This window comes from Littorina saxatilis, linkage group LG14 (assembly GCF_037325665.1).
Source record: "Littorina saxatilis isolate snail1 linkage group LG14, US_GU_Lsax_2.0, whole genome shotgun sequence".
Taxonomy (NCBI): Eukaryota; Metazoa; Mollusca; class Gastropoda; order Littorinimorpha; family Littorinidae; genus Littorina; species Littorina saxatilis.
Genome location: NC_090258.1, coordinates 3600511 through 3614387, shown reverse-complemented (window position 1 = coordinate 3614387; position 13877 = coordinate 3600511). Strand labels below are relative to the sequence as shown.

At 42.6% G+C, this 13877-nt stretch overlaps 1 long non-coding RNA gene across 1 annotated transcript; it reads right to left on the bottom strand.

Moving 5' to 3' along the window:
• Positions 1 to 8875: 8875 nt before the first annotated feature.
• On the bottom strand, positions 8876 to 13401 carry LOC138946918 (uncharacterized). Its single transcript, XR_011449471.1, has 3 exons — positions 12627 to 13401; positions 11749 to 11839; positions 8876 to 10735 (listed from the first exon to the last, which is right to left on the bottom strand). It is a non-coding gene; the product is annotated as an uncharacterized lncRNA (long non-coding RNA).
• Positions 13402 to 13877: the final 476 nt, after the last annotated feature.

Here is a 13877-nt window from a genome sequence, read left to right as displayed (position 1 = left end):
GTCCATCCGTAACTGCCTGATCTTTACTCATTGGTGTGTAAATACACGCCAAAATGTATGTATTTACTTATTCAGCCATAAATATAAAAATATTCTACATAAATAAAAAGCCAATAAGCCTACAAAACCGCTCTAGTCCAACCATATTCCGCGTACACAATCTTTACTTCCATCCCCATTTTGAAATATCGCAACAACAGACTTCCAGATATATAACACGATCATATGTGTTCTCTGTTTGCATGTTTGTCCAGTGTCTTGTCCCCACATAAAGCATATTAACTCTACCTGTCCCAAGATAGGCCAATTGGTTCTAAGAGGACGTTAAAACTAATTATCATCACGCCAAAACCGACAGCACAAATGGATGAACAAATACAACATTGTTTCAACCGAACTGCATTGGGCTTGCTTGGGTTCTATGTGGTCGTGTTTTGAAAGCTTCTTCTGTGTCTGTGGCTACCTTTTCAATCAATCAATCAATCAATATGAGGCTTATATCGCGCGTATTCCGTGGGTACAGTTCTAAGCGCAGGGATTTATTTTTTTATTTTTATTTTTATTTTATGCAATTTATATCGCGCACATATTCAAGGCGCAGGGATTTATTCATGCCGTGTGAGATGGAATTTTTTTTTTACACAATACATCACGCATTCACATCGGCCAGCAGATCGCAGCCATTTCGGCGCATATCCTACTTTTCACGGCCTATTATTCCAAGTCACACGGGTATTTTGGTGGACATTTTTATCTATGCCTATACAATTTTGCCAGGAAAGACCCTTTTGTCAATCGTGGGATCTTTAACGTGCACACCCCAATGTAGTGTACACGAAGGGACCTCGGTTTTTCGTCTCATCCGAAAGACTAGCACTTGAACCCACCACCTAGGTTAGGAAAGGGGGGAGAAAATTGCTAACGCCCTGACCCAGGGTCGAACTCGCAACCTCTCGCTTCCGAGCACAAGTGCGTTACCACTCGGCCACCCAAGACCTTTTAAAATCCTTTTTCTTTTGTTTAACACTGATAGCCAGGCAGCTTAGCGATATGATGGGGACCGACTTGACAAAAGTGTCAAACTTTGTGAGGCAATTCTGTAGACCCTACTTATTAATTTTTTGCTAGGCCCCATCAAATTTGGCCAATGAAGCCCAGTCATGTGACGCCATCAATTTTTCCATAGCATTAATAAAGGAAAATACTGCATAGTCATGTCTAAGCAAGATGTTTTAAAAATGTAAAGGCAATATGATCAATTCAATGAATAAAATCAGAAAAGGATACATTTAAAATAATTTTTTAATCAATAAACATTCATATTTTTGCGAGATATTTGTTTATGGTTTGACAAAACTCAAAAATACTCCCCAAAAATCATGTCGCGACATTGTACGTAACTTGCTTCCATAGTATCAGTGAACATGACAATTAAACATTAATTTGTTTCAGAAATATTAGTGTTTATAACTGCTTATTCAGCCCCTTAAAGTTTTCAACAGTTAGGAAAACGTCTTTAAAGCAATTCTGGCATGTACATCGGCAACCGCAGCTGGTACGAGTATGTGGATATCCATTGATCTATTTGTCACAGCTGCACTTGCACCGTCTTGTGCATTGCCATCCAGCTTTCCTGCAACCACATGTGGTGCCACATCCTCTTGCACCCTTGCATGCACATTTGACTAGTTGTCTGCAAGCTTCAAATGCTATTGGCAGTGTCGTCCAAAAAGGGAGCCAAGCCTTGCTGTCCCTATCCAGAGTCCAGCCGCATCCCTCTGGAGATGGTGCTTCTGGCTGGGCCTGGTCAGCAGTGGTCCAAATGCTTGCCTGGTAGACAGCACGGTTTGAATGCTGTAATAATGCTCCCTGTGTGGGAGGGAGGGCTTCCATCATCATCTTGTCTCTGTGGCAAAACAGCTCTCTGCGGGCCTCATCAACAGAGCTCAGCTGGCTGGTTTTGTCATACAGGACAACTGTGAAGCGTTCCAGCAATTTGAAGGGGTGGCTGTTCAACTCCATGGCAACGAAAGGATTCTCTGCAATGAACCTAAAGGCCTCTGTTGCTGCAGGATAACATTTCCATGCAGCCCATGCAGACAGTTTTCCTTTGCCAAAAAAGGCAGAGACCGTGTCGCAACCGGTGAAGCTGAGGAAACTGGGGAGGGCTGTAGACGTTTCCTCTCCAAAGGCTAGAGCAATGGCATTGATGTGAAAGTACGTGAAATTCTTTCCTGTTACGAAAGCAATCCAAATCTCTGCCGCTGGACACATTGCTTGAAGCTTACGGAACTTTCCAATGATGATGACGATGACGTCAGTGTCCACAGTGCGAACTAAGCAAGCACAGGACCCAGTCTGCAGTGCATTTTGCAGATGCAGCAGTATCTTTGTGTCTGCTTCCTCATGATCATTGTCTGGCATGCTGTGATCCATTCCTCTGATGAGAACATTCTGGCCTGATGTAATGACAACTACTTTTCCATCGGGGAACTGAGCTGTGGCAACTTTCTCTGACAGGAAGGCAAAGAGTTTTTGTTTGTTGTCTGAGTCCTTGAGAAACTCTTACCATTTTCCAGGGATCTTGTTTTGACCAGCAACTTTTCTCCTGATTCCGTTACCTCTCTTCTCTCGTGCACTCTCTTTAATACTGCTGCTGTGATATGTGTCCCACACCACATCCACTCTGTCAGCACCTCCCCGGCAATTGGTGTCTGATGTATGGAAGGAAAACATCATTGGCATAATCTTCAAACGTTGAGATTCCAGCAGTCGGGAGGAAGTGTAAAACGGCAGTGCCATCCAGAATCTTTGTGTCGAAAGTACTCGGGGGGTCAAGCTGCTCTGATGCTGGTGTCTGCTCAATGGAAGAAAGTAGACCTGCATCGAGCTCTACAACATCCAATTCTCCAACTGAGCTGTCTGCCTCTGCCACATGCTGAAGACAAGCTGCCAGATGATCAGTGTCATCATCAAGGTCTTGTGTCTCAAGTGAACCCGGAGTGTCTGTATCAGGTGCGTGTATCAGGCACTTCAGCAAGTCTGACTTTTTGCCCAGGCGCAGTTTTCCTCTGTCTGAAAGAGATGGGTTATTTTCGTGCTGGAAAAAGGTAGCCACATCCGTTTCCCTGTTTTGAGCCACAATGTACAGCTGTGAAAAAAGGCTGACATCAGCCTTCAAAGTTGCTATTTTGCCAGCTTGTTTCGATTTTTCCTTTGGTGTTGGACACTTGAAGAGTGGAAGGGAGTTTTTCTTGATGGGGTCATGAATTGATCGAGTGCAGTCTACCAAAACTGACTGGTGGTACTCATCATACTGGCTCTTTCCAAGTTGTTTCCACTGTACGGACAGTGTTGGTCACTGATTCATTCATCACATCACAAGTATCCAGCATCAACAGTTCTGCAGTGTCATTCATGAAGGGATTGCCCATATCACTGATAGTCTTGGCAAGGCTCAAAACTTGCCCTCTGAAGCTCTGTTGAGTTGATAGACCTTCCTCATGGTGATAGTGCATCTCAGATCCCTCAGAGAGACTTGCTTCAAACTCCTTCAGCATTCTTGCTTGTTCCGGTCCTGCAAGCATCCACTTTCGAAATGCTGACGGGTTTTCAGTGAGTCCAACAGCACCACCAGACCCTTTCACAATAACCATTGTGCATCATAAATCTACCACCAGCTAGGCAGATTATGTCACTCAGTTTTGAGAGTTCCAACTTGCCACTTACTATTTCATCATTTCCATCTAACGGCGATTTTCCTTATTCTCGGAGTGCGAAACCTCAAAAATGGCATTTTGCCCCGTACATGCTGTCAGTATGACCTGTGCACGTGGGGCCTAGCAAAAATTGAAAGTATTTTGGATGAAGATAGCTAGGAAAAAATGTCACACTTTTGTCAGATCTGTCCCCATGATCCGGTCAAAAAATCGACGTAAGGTGCCTAGCTATGAGTCTTATATTGTGACAGAGATATCCATTGTGACATAGATGAGGAATCGGCACTGGTCACAGAACTCGTGGCGGTAAGGGGGGGGGGGGGGGGGGGCATGCCTGTCTGCTGCAAAATGTTGGGTCGATGGCGGCCCACTCCTTGACAGGGTCCGGCATCTTCACGCCGCGTGTGACCGTGGCTCAGCCACCGCAGCCATCCTCTGTCTGAGACGGAGTTTTTCTTCTCTCTCTCTCTCTCTCTCTCTCTCTCTCTCTGCCCCTCTCAGTGTCTGTCTATGCCTCTCTCTCTCTCTCTCTCTCTCTCTCTCTCTCTCTCTCTCTCTCTTTCTCTCTCTGTGCCCCTCTCAGTGTGTGTGTGTGTGTGTGTGTCTCTCTCTCTCTCTCTCTCTCTCTCTCTCTCTCTCTCTCTCTCTCTCTCTTGTGTGTGTTGTATTGAGTGCGAACGTGATTGCAGGCATGCGGCGCGCGTGTGTGTGCGAGTCGACTTTTCTTTTCCTTTGTATTATATTGACATACATGTACATTTCAATGTTCTATCATGCATTATGTATTCGTATAGGTAATGTTGTAATTAGTAATACTGTATGATTGAGATTGACAATTGTCCTTTTATTGTCTTTATCCAAGCGAAGCGAGCGAAGCAAGCGAAGCTAGGTTGGTCCCACACTAGAGTTGATTTCAACCAAATGATGTGTGTGTGTGTGTTAGAACCCCTAAAACTTTCACAGTTTTGACTCGACTACAACACAAATTGGCACAGGCAATGTTATTGATCCCAGGAAGGTTTTAAGACATAAATCGTTTTGATCCGACATCGACAACGGCAGTTACAAGCGCTTCCAATTTCTAAGTCATAACAAAGAAGGAGGTCAAACCCAGGTCAAGAAGACAATCAAAACTCATGACGTCAAACTCATGACATCATTCTCTTCAACACAAGGAGCTGAATTCAAAATGTTATGACATCTTCGAGGGCCCCAAAGGGTTTAAAATCGTGATCGTGATTGGCGTTTTTTGACCTTTCTGTGACCGTGATTGCCGAAATTTCCATTTCTGTGATCGTGATGGGACTTTGCCCGTGATCCGTGATGACAAAAAAATCAAGTCTCGTGAACGTGATCGTCATTTGTTTTCGTGATCGTGATGGGCATTATTGCAAAGCATTTTATTTTCAACTTACATTTTTCACAGCTGTATCACTCTATGATCCTCTATTCGTCAAGGAGCCAATCCCGACTGAAGGGAAGCAACAACACATTCACAAAAAAAGAGATCCAATCAGAAGGCAAATTGCAAAAGTCTGTCAAACTTCATCCAATGGAAGGGCTTCGTGCAAAAGTTTTGAGTGTATTCAGTCAAATTCGAATTCGAAGATCAAAAATGGCGTGCAGCGGTACCGTTACATTTTGTGGATTCAAGCCAGACCAAAGCAGGCGGCGAGAATGCCTTCCTTGGTGGAAAGGTCAGGCTACGGGTCGGTCTTTCCGAAGACGAAATATCAAGGTAATGGTATGTTGATCTATGTTGCTCTATGACTGTTTTGAATGTAGGCAAAGATCTTGAAATTTGTTCAAGATCTTTGAGTTTGAGTGAGATCATTGACATTGTCGACATTGCCACGTCCGGCTGTCACTCGCTCAGTGTGACCTCGACTGGCTCGATATCGAGAGTCTGCGTGTAGCCAAAACCGAAACTAGAAATGTGTTTTTCATCCCAGCAACGGACGTGGACACGCTTGGCATATATTCTAATTCTAGTAATTGTCGCTTCTTTGCATTAAGCTTGGATTTATTTTAGCGCCTGTAAACTTTAATATCAACAATGGGTTAAATTCAGAAACAATGGCGGGGAGACGTGCCAGTTTGGGTCACTTGATCCTCATGAGTCATGTCAAACTCAAAGACGATCAAAGTCATGTTCGTTGGGGATTTTGTCAGGCATGCTACTTTTCCGGTAATTGCCGGAAATCCGATAAACCCGCCGTTTTCAAAATCCGGTAAAGTCAAATTTATTCCGGTGAAGTCAAAAAATTTCCGCAAAAACGATCCGTGTGAATATCGCGCAACGCGACCGGGCGCCGGTCTCAATGAAGCCAGCGCACAGTAATGTTGTTTTCATCAGTTTGAAGGTGTGTTGAATGGTGGTGGGGGGAGGCTAAAATGGGATTTTTAACAAGATCACAACACTATTACAGCCCTGAAAATGATGCCCAGAATGCACCAGATTGCACAGATTTTAACCGTTTTTTTGAAAAATATTCCGGGGGTGCATGCCCCCGGACCCCCCTAGTTGGCTCGCCTGCTTCACAGGCTCAGGCTTGTGGCTTCGCCACTGGCACTGCGCGCTTCTTTCAGGTAAAACCATTTTTGGCCTGTAGCATTCCTGTTTGTGTTTCAAAGCCATGAAACCAAACGATGGTGTACCTCAAATTGAATGGCAAAGTTGAAAATAAAGAACCCATATATGTACTTTGATTTCAATCCACGCAATAGTTTTTGAGAAAATGGGTTTACAAGATTTAGCTCTGGAAATGTGAAATTGTGCAAGTATATGTATATTCATCTTTGTGAGTAAGGGTGTGGGAGTTGAATGTGTATGAGTGGAGAGAGAGAGAGAGAGAGAGAGAGAGAGAGAGAGAGAGAGAGAGAGAGAGAGAGAGAGAGAGAGAGAGAGAGAGAGAGAGAAAACAATGAAAACAACATTCTTGTTACTGATTACAAATCATGATATGTATTTCTATGTGTGTATGAAAGAGAATTCAAAAAATAATAATAATAAAGTGCAACAGTTCTCACTTTGTGTTGAATAAACAATAGATCCAGAGGAGCGAATACTGTGTGGTTGTGTTTGCTTTGACACGTGCTTTCTGTACATGCAACTTTTACCGTGACCGTGATTTGCCACTGGTGTTCGTGATCGTGAAAACAAAAATCAAGGTAACTGTGATCGTGAAAGCTAAAATTTCCCTTCCCGTGATCGTGATGATACCCCCCCTTTGGGGCCCTCATCTTCCATGACGTCAAACTTGAGGATTCCATTTCCAAGCTAAAGTCTTTGTGTACATCAAATCTGGTGGTAGCACGAGATGTTGTAAGAGACACCGTGAATTACTTGCAATCCTGGTGAGTTGGTTGATATGATGGACGACGACAACGACAACAACAACAACAACAACAACAACAACACCTCCACCACCAACAACAAAAAAAACAACAACACTACCACCACCACCACTAACAACAACAACAACAACAACAACTACAACGACACCACCACCACAACCACCACAACTACCAACAACGAGATGTTGTAAGAGACACCGTGAATTACTTGCAATCCTGGTGAGTTGGTTGATATGATGGACGACGAAAGCGAAGCGAGCGAAGCGAGCGAAGCTAGGTTGGTCCCACACTAGAGTTGATTTCAACCAAATGATGTACATGTGTGTGTGTGTGTGTACAACAACAACAACAACAACAACAACAACACCTCCACCACCACCAACAAAAAAAAACAACACCACCACCACCACCACTAACAAGAACAACAACAACAACAACTACAACGACACCACCACCACAACCACCAACAACAAAAATCCATTAAAAACCGTTATTTTCCATTTCTCAACCGATTTTTATGAACATTTGTGAAAAGGTCCGTTGTCCCTTACTGAAGATATCGAGATGTTGGACGAGACTTCGTTATTTACTTGTAATCAGGTAATCTAGGTGTACATCAAATCTCGTAGCACGAGATGTTGGACGAGACTTCGTCATTTGCTTGTAATCAGGTAATCTTGGTATACATGAAATCTGGTAGCACGAGATGTTGGACGAGACTTCGTTATTTACTTGTAATCAGGTAATCTAGGTGTACATCATATCTCGTAGCACGAGATGTTGGACGAGACTTCGTCATTTGCTTGTAATCGCTCTCTCTCTCTCTCTCTCTCTCTCTCTCTCTCTCTCTCTCTCTCTCTCTCTCTCTCTCTCTCTCTCTCTCTCTCTCTCTCTCTCTCTGCCAAACATATATGCATTTACCATCCAAAGCACTGCATTTTCCGAGGAAAGATATCATCATAAACAGAGAGAGAGAGAGAGAGAGAGAGAGAGAGAGAGAGAGAGAGAGAGAGAGAGAGAGAGATAGAGTAAACAAGTATGAAACAATAACAACAAAACAACAACAAGAACATTACACACAAAAAAGGACAGTATTGTCATCAAAACAACAACAACAACAAACACAACAGCCACAACAACAACCACAACAACTGACAAGATTTCTAGGTGTGGAACCTCTCTCTCTCTCTCTCTCTCTCTCTCTCTCTCTCTCTCTCCTCTCTCTCTCTCTCTCTCTCTCTCTCTCTCAATGATGGCTCCTTCGCTTGGGGTATGCAGTGCCAGGCACTGCACTTCTACTTAATTTTTATGTCTTAGTTTAGCAGGGACAGATTGTAAGACTAGGCGTGAGCCTAAAATCTCCATCCTTGAGTAATAAAGTTCGTTCGTTCGTTCGTTCGTTCGTTCGTTCGTTCGTTCTCTCTCTCTCTCTCTCTCTCTCTCTCTCTCTCTCTCTCTCTCTCTCCCTCCCTCCCTCCCTCCCTACCTCCTCTCTCTCTCTCTCTCTCTGTCTCTCTCTCTCTCTCTCTCTCTCTCTCTCTCTCTCTCTCTCTCTCTCTCTCTCTCTCTCTCTCTCTCTCTCTCTCTCTGTATCGGGCTAACCAGTTCAGTGCCATGACTCCAGTGTTCACGACCTCGACCCTTTCAGTCGCCTAATCGCCCGGTTCACTGCAGTCGAAGTCGGAGGGGGGTGGGGGGAGTGGAGGGAAGGTTTGGCATGGCTTTTTTTTCTTCTTTTTTTTTCTAAGCAATGGCAGTAGAACGCCCTTTGTCAAGACCTCCTTGAAGTCATCAAAGAAACTACAATGGGAAGAAGGATAACTTCCTCATTGGGCATGCTTAGAAATGAGAATGGCTAAATATGAGTTATTCCCCTTTGCTGCATGCTGATCAGGCTGTCTCTTGCTTTGTTATGACTAGTACAGTCGATCTTTCTCATGTTGTGACTTGCTTTATTTTCACATTTTCGGTATTTAAAACAGCAAACACACACACACACACACACACACACACACACACACACACACACACACACATACACTGAAGAAGTTTCCATTCTGATTCGGTTATTTTATTTGGTGCTATATGTTTGCTTCACATTGTTTCTTCTTTTACATTGCTTGAGGTATCCCAATTCGCTAAACACATCCATAATGCATGCATGGCTCATTCAAAAGAGGGCAACTGAACAACTGATGCCCAATAGCAATAAATACTGAACAACTGAACAATAAATAGCAATAAATGATGACAGTGCCAAGTTTTTAAGTACAAAGTGAAATCATGTGACTGGACAAAGGCACAATTACAAAATACAAATAAAAAAATCGTGGCCCATTTTAAATTAAGTTCTCAGCTCATGGGGAAGCATAAGATGACCCTAGAAACCGAAATTAGGAGACCTCCCGCCCCCAGGGCAGACTAAAAAAAAAAAGGGGGGGGGGGGGGCTAATTTGTGAAAAAGTATAAAAGGAATCAAAAACTGTATACATGTATTTAGTTAATACCCCAAAAATTGTATAGTATATACAATGTCAGACCCTAAAGAAAGTTTGTTAGTCATTGCTTAGGCAAAACAAAGCAAAATAGTCTGTTTACGGTATCCCGACCAACCCTATTTTTCCCCGCCAACCCTAGACCTTTTTTTTGGCATTTGGAGAAAAAAAAAAAAAAAATCAATTTTGTTCCTGTTTTTTTTGCAAAATAATTTAAAAAGATGGTTATAAAAAAAAAATTAAGAAAAGCCGACCTACCGACCCTCTTTTTGTGTGCCTATGTTACTGTAAACAGACCAAAAGGTACATCAAAAACAACACACCAGGGATGCTACTCTCCCCTTAAAAATAGCCATGAGTCATAGGTGTGACGTTTGAATCTTTTAGCTAAATAAAACCATAGGCAATTGATCGGAAATATCAGGAAAAATCTTACAAGTTTATTATTTGTTTGCTTGGACCAATCCTCTTGCCGAAGTGTTTTACAGTAAAAATTGATTTTACGTCAAAAATATCACAGGAATATCGAATGTTGAGGTAAGGCTGGGATAGCCAAGTTCAAGAATAACGGAAGGTGACTGTTGAATGAATCTTTTTGAAAATGTATAAAAATATAGATGGTAGGCAATTCAAAATTAAAAAAAAGGAGTCTCTCGGAGCATGGACTTTTGAGTCAAAAATTAAAGAAGGCTCTATGAGCCGAAGTACATGTTTTGTCTTTTGTCTTTTTTTTATTTTGAATTCCCTACGATCTATATTTTGATACAATTTTGGACCCTCTTTGTACGGAGAGAGTTGGCAATTGTTAATCACATTCTCTCATCTCAACTCTCCTTCGGCTCCTTGGTAACATGCGTTCCGTCTCTGCCAGGATTGGACACAGCAGCAGATAACCGGTAAATATGTAACAGGCATAAATGGCAAAATAGCTCGCCTCACCTGATAATATATGAGATAACTGTTCTATTACAAAGTCTTTCTTGGGAGGCTTGGCTAATTTACTCGCTCGTTTTACACGGGGTTCCATCGTTTTCTTTTCTAATCGGAAAACCTTGCTCCTCAGTTTGTTGACCTTCTGCCGAAGTTCCGCTTCACGAGGGGATGGGGAGGATGACGACTTTGATGCTTTACATCCTATGTCCTCCAGGATCGCCTGAATGTCATCTAAAAAAGAAAACACACACACAAAACACACATAAAATAACATAACCATAACAAGTTACAACCTGGAAGAAATTAAAACATGTGTAATTCAATCACAAAATGAAAATAAACAATAGCGTAGGAGGGCAGGCCAGAAATGAAGTGTATTAGCAACTATGGATACGATGTGGAACAATGATGGAATTGACCTTGTTTGGTACTGAATGGGTGAGGCCATTAGAACTGTACCCACGGAATACGCGCTATATAAGCTTTATATTGATTGATTGATTGATTGATTAGGACAACAGTACCAGGTAAACTCCTCACACACCATGCCTCTTTCTTTCTTTATTTATTTGGTGTTTAACGTCGTTTTCAACCACCAAGCTTATATCGCGACGGGGAAAGGGGGGGGGGGGGGGGGGGGGGGTGGGAATACTAATAGAGCCACTTAATTGTTTCTTGTTACACCATGCCTCTAACAGGATATGTTTCCCATCTTTACGTGTGGGAACTACAGGTACAATTTCATCCATCCATGCATCCGCCCTATACAGCTTCTTCTTCTTCTGCGTTCGTGGGCTGAAACTCCCACGTGCACTCATTTATTTGCACAAGTGGAATTTTATGTGTATGACCGTTTTTACTCCGCCATTTAGGCAGCCATACGCCGCTTTCGGAGGAAGCATGCGGGGTATTTTTGTGTTTCTAAAACCCACCGAACTCTGACATGGATTACAGGATCTTTTTCGTGCGTACTTGGTCTTGTGCTTGCGTGTACACATGAAGGGGGATAAGTCACTAGCAGGTCTGCACATAAGTTGACCTGGGAGATCGGAAACATCTCCACACTTAACCCACCAGGCGGCCGCGACCGGGATTCGAACCCTCGACCTTCCGAGTTAATAGACCGACGTCTTACCACCCCGCCACAGCGCCCGTCACCCTATACAGCAATTATCAACTATGTAATGGATGGGTTTAAACATTTTTTGATGTCAGGGTGTTCTTCATGGTTAAAAATCTCTTACCTGGTTGAACAATTTGTGCATCAGGCGACAGGTCGGTGCTGGCTTCATTTGTAGCTACCCTTTGTGATGGTGGCTTCCTCCCACTAGCAACCTGCAAATTGCACAGCTCTTTAACTGACAAACTCACAACCAACACCCAGTCACAATGAAACATTTCTCCCAATTTCATGGCATTGGTCTTAGGCCACACAAAAAAGTGTATGTTTCTGGTAAGGCAAAACAAAAAATAATCTGTTTACGGTATCCGGACCGACCCTATTTTTTTTCCCACCGGCCCTAGACTTTTTGGGGGCATTAAAAAATAAAATAAAAATATTCAGATGGCTAAAATACAAAACTAAAAAGCCGACCTACCGACGCTATTTTTGGGGGGCCTATGTTACCTTAAACAGACTTTTTTGTGACCTAACATGACTAAAGGTGGAGATTTTTTTTCTAAACTTTTTTTTTTAAACCATCTTTTTAACTATTTTGTTGAAAAACAGGAAAACAATTGATTTTCGAATACCCCTTTTATTTTTGAAAATGCAAAAAAAAAAGTCTAGGGTCGTCGGGAAAACATAGGTAGGGTCAGGTGACCAGAAACATACAACTTTTTTGTTGTTGACGCCGACCGTATACCTTTTTTGCCATTTGGGGCTGTTTTTTTGCAAAATAAGTTCATCTTATCATCATAATCAAGACGTCGATCCAAAATAAGTAACTTTTTTTTGTTGGCCTTATCATTTTTTTGCGCTAAATGCAAACAGGCATTATTTGATGGGAACAATGCTGTTGTTTTCAATTCTTACATCAGCCTCAAACTTGTCATTACTCAACCTGCATTTAATAGTGTGCTTCTTTGGTTTGCAAAAACCTAAAACCAATAAATAAATAACCTTCGGTGGTGGATTGGGCACTGCAAACAATGTTGGGACAGCATTCCACACAAGTGATCCTCTCTGCAGGATTGTTTTACTGGTTGGCCTCAAAGTGATCAGTACAAAGCTTGAGACCTTGAACATCAGCTGGCTGCAGCTTTTCAAAGTCCTCTCGCCTTGTGAATTGCATCCATATTCTGCACCTAGTTTGACAATAAAAACAACAATGTTATTGTTAAACTAAGCAAAAAGGAAAGGCAAAAAAAGCTAAATCAGATCTTCAGTCTAAATCTAACGCTCTGCCTGAACGCAAAACGGATGAGTGATGTACCTTTGTACTGTAGTTTTCCCGTAAGCAAGGTTTAATAAAGGTTTCGGCAAATATGCCCACGGGTTTGTCATCAAGTGTAAACTGTTGTTTTGTATGGTACTGACTGCTGTCTCACACTCACAGTCGTAAGTACTCGCTGACGCTGTAGTCTACTGAGTGAGTTGACTCGAGCCATTGCCATTCTCATTCTGAAGAAGGTAAACCTGATGAAATAATCACTGCACAACCCACCTTTTTTCTTCTGTAGGGAACTTGTGGAAAGTTTTCCCGAAGCAGCTCTGTTTGTAACGGGCGTTCTTGCAACAAAAAGCCGAGCACAATTTACCACCACCTCGCACACGATCGGTACCTACGCGATCCGCCATTTTGTTTTCGCCGCCAGCATGTGACTAGGGACGATAACCCACAAACACTTTTTCGCATTTTCTTCGCAAGTTCCACGTCTTCCTTATGTACAGTGTTTGAAGTCAGTGAGGCCGCTCAACTGAATGTGAGGGTGTCACATCTAAATCAAGTCAGTGCTGTCACGGGAAGATGTCATGCATGCGCCGCCTACACTGACCGACTGGTCGTGAGGCTGGCTAATGCATCCTGTCCAAGTAAAATCACCGTAGATTCAGTCCTGAACTGAGTGAAACGGCATAATTATGCGTCTGTGGATACTCAGTGGCAACTGAACAACAACAACAACAACAAATGACAGCAACAACAACAACAACAAATGACAGCAACAACAACAACAACAAATCAACAACGACGACAACAACAACAACAACAACAACAACAAATGACAGCAACAACAACAACAACAACAACAACAACAACAAATGACAGCAACAACAACAAATGACAGCAACAACAACAACAACAACAAATGACAACAACGACAACAAATGGCAGCAACAACAACGACAACAACAAATGACAACAACAACAAC